The 3814-nt window shown below is 29.9% G+C and overlaps 1 long non-coding RNA gene across 1 annotated transcript; it reads left to right on the top strand.

Moving 5' to 3' along the window:
- The first annotated feature begins 2314 nt into the window (after nucleotides 1-2314).
- Nucleotides 2315-2600, top strand: LOC120133697. The gene is made up of 2 exons (XR_005517120.1): nucleotides 2315-2407; nucleotides 2498-2600. It is a non-coding gene; the product is annotated as an uncharacterized LOC120133697 (long non-coding RNA).
- Nucleotides 2601-3814: the final 1214 nt, after the last annotated feature.

The following is a 3814-nucleotide window of genomic DNA, read 5'->3' as shown; positions in this document are numbered from 1 at the left end:
GTTTTTATTCCCATTTCTTTCATCGAGCTATCAAGGCTTACAATACTGGAACTCAGGAACGTCGAACGATCCATGGTGATGATTAGAAGAAGAACATGACACATGGATACAAATATTTAGAACTCTCACGTAGATATGACGAGTTCTAATAAAATATATATTTTTTATTGAAATTTATCATTTTAATGTGAAAAAATCTAATAAAATATATATATTTTTAGAATTTATTACGAATTTTTCCTGCATAATAACATTTAACGTAAGCCTCAAATTAATTTTGAAGGTGATTTAATGGATCAATTTTTTCCTCGCTTGACCTATTAGGTAAAGTTTACTTTATCTAACCCTACATATATTATTGTGACGTATGATATTGATTTTGATAGTCCCATTTGTGTGTGGTTGCAAAAACTTTATTGGTACTTTGCATGCCTTCTCGGAAAATCAATATTATAGAGAACAAAATAGAAATCAACCCATTCCAAGTAAAGCCAATCATATGGACCCCTCTTCCTGTGGATTAATTTTCAACCTATCAAACCATCTTCATTTCACAAATTCATAAATTATATACTTTCAACCTACCAAATGATGTTAATTTGAAAAGTTCATGAATTATTTATGTATTTTATTTTAATATTATATGTTAATGAGAGAAATAGGGTGGTGGTGCTTTTTGTTACATTTCATTCACTCTAATTGTGTGAGAGTTACATACAATTATTCAACATAGTAATTTACGTACATATTCTTATTGTTAATGTCATACTTAGAGTAATAAAAACTATTTATAGATTAATAAAATAAATATATTTAGATGTCAGATAATAAATTTAATTAATAGATTAATTATGTTAAAAATTATAACGGACTAGATGATATAAAAAACTTCAAATACGATAAATAAGAAAGGACAACAGAGATGTAATTTATGAAAAAGTCTAAAAAAATATAATATATATAATATTATTGGATTTATTGATAATATATGTACTACAACATACATTTTATAATCGAAATTTTTCCTATTTTGAAAAATGTTGGAGTGGGTCTTCCCAAGGCAAGACAAGGTCCTAAACGAAAAGAAGGCGACACTTCCATTGAGATGGATATGACATGGACTTTTTTAACATAAAGTTTTGGATTCATGCACCAACTCCATAACTTGTGAGTTCAAACTTCAACGAAGCCATGCCCCACGGCCCCACACAAATTAGGGATTTATGGTGTGTTTGGTTCACGGAATGTAAGATTATCAGTGGGAATAAAAGATTAATAGGGAATAGGATTACTGGGAATGTTACATTACTTTGTTTGGTTGGTTTGGTAAGAATGTAAGATTGCAGTGTTTGGTTGAAGAAATAAAATATTATTGAAATATATATTTTACCAAATTGTCCTTGGTCTATATTTTTTAACAAGTGAAATTTTAAATATTTAAATAAAAATTATTTATATAAAAATTTTATCTGTTGATAATATATTACTTGAGTATTTAAATATATCATGTATTATTTTAATTTTAATTAATATTAAATTTTACATAATTTATGTAAAAATATATTAAAATTTTACATCAACATTTTACTAAATGTTTATATTGTGGAAACTAGTTTCGGTTCATACGTGACGTATTCACTGGGAGGTTTTTTATATTTTTCAATCGACAAGGTTTACATTCTTCTATATACAATAATTTGTCATAGATATTCATAATAATAAAAAGATGTAAATTATTTTTGTTATCTAAGATATAATATTTATTATATCTTCTATATACAATAATTTATTTATTTATCTTTTATATTTATACTTAATTCTGCATACTATATCATTATTATTTATCTCATGATTTTATATTACAAAAACATAATTCAAATAAGTAAGAAAATATAACACTAAAAATCATATTGTAGCTTTTTCTCTTTTCTTGTTTGTTAATTACCATATTTTGTCATGTCGTGGTTACAATATGATTATTCTTTTAAGTGAATCCAAGACTTACCACCACCAAAAAGTGATCTAAATATCAGTTTTAGATTGTGGGTGTATTTTAAGATGTGAGGTTTTTTGATAAGGTGATGAAAATATCTTTTCTCTTCCTTCCCTCTTTTGAAAGAATCGACATGTTGCTAAAAGAAGCAACATCAATTAACTGCTAATGGTAATGGCACTGCTGTAGGTTTTTTTTTGTTTCAGGGTTGAAAAGGTGAGGGTGGTTCATATATTAAAAGAGTTCACAGTTGCAGAATTTGAACTTTAGTGAGAAAAAGAAATTTCTGAAATATATAGCTTTGGCAAGCTATCCATCACTTTCATACTGATTCCTTTGTAGGTGTGCTATGTGTCGTGATGGCCAGCCTGCTTCACATTCACCTGATTTGCGATGTTCATCTTGAGATTCTAAGTTCGAAATATGATAAAATTCACCCTTTATTGTTTTATTAATATATAGGCTTGTTTAGATGTATTATTGTGCTGAAACCTTGGCATGCAGGTGATTGCTCTGATAGAGGAACTGCTTGAAACTGCGAAGCAAAATGAGATTTCTGGATCAGATATTGGGGCTAGTATTAGTGCACCCGCTGCTCAATTGAAGGTGATTAAATTGCCTAATGAATCATAGATTTACTTCTGTAGTTACTTTTGTTTGTCAGAAGCAATACTTTATTCACAAAGGCAAGCTTCTTATTTGAAACAAGAACTTTATTTCCTCTTTTACAATTTATGTAAATGTATATATATGGGATGTCACAGATTACTGCCATATTTTGTCACATAACCCGTCTTGCCATATGAATGTATTTAATGCAAGAAGTTACTTGAACTTTGATTGGATTCCAGGCTTACCTGAAAGTCTGGAACACGAGGACTGTTATTATCCAATATCTTGAAAACCTTTTCAGCTGTGATTTTAAGAGTGTTAATGACAAAACTATCACATTATTTGTAAGCCATATACTACAAACAACTGTTGCAGCAGAAATTAGCCACGATAATTTTGACAAGACTATCCAAGATACCGAATAGCAGATATGAACTCATCCATACCGAATACAATTTTATAAGCTTACATTCTTTGTTTAGCTTACATAACAAAAGGAAGTATAACATTAACCATCAAAAGTTTGTACAATGTTCAGACTTACAAAAGATAATAGCTAATGACATACAGGTTTTCACCTGGTCCGTGCTGCAAACTTGCCAACTTCTATTAACGTAGGCCAAAGAAGCCAAAGCCCATTTAATCAAGCTTTAACTGAGGACATACCAGTTTTTATTCTTTTTTCTAATTTCAAGTAAATGTGGTTATTAAAGTGTGGCTTGCTTGAATAGAATAAGCAAGAAATGATGTTAAAAAAGTATATTCCTATTCATTCATACCATGCACTGCTTGTTAATTGGTTTCTTTTTTTTTCTTTTCGCATACTAAGGGGGTTTTTAGATTAATATGGATCTATATGTAATCTAGATATGGAAAATTGATTGGCGAGCTTGTGGCAAATGCCACCTGGACATACTTCCAGGGAGAAAAAACCAAAACTAATTGGATTCCAACAGCAAAGGCAACAAGTGGTGGTAGTGGAGAGCCATGGCGCACATTATATGGTTAAATGTTTTAGGTTCTTGCAGGAAGCATAAACTGAGATTGAACATGTGAGTGGGTGCATATTGTAGTAAAAACTAGGGGCCCTATTTGTCGGATATAATACAAGTTGCAGTCAGCAGTGGCTTAAAATAGTTGAAAACTGATCTTATATGTTCCATATTTGTGTGATGAATCAAACAAGAAGGAAGTTCAGTTCCTGAAAGG

This window comes from Hibiscus syriacus, unplaced genomic scaffold, assembly GCF_006381635.1.
Source record: "Hibiscus syriacus cultivar Baekdansim isolate YM2019G1 unplaced genomic scaffold, ASM638163v2 tig00001777_pilon, whole genome shotgun sequence".
Classification (NCBI taxonomy): Eukaryota; Viridiplantae; Streptophyta; class Magnoliopsida; order Malvales; family Malvaceae; genus Hibiscus; species Hibiscus syriacus.
The sequence above is the reverse complement of the archived record's forward strand: the minus strand, read 5'-3'. Positions and strand labels throughout refer to the sequence as shown.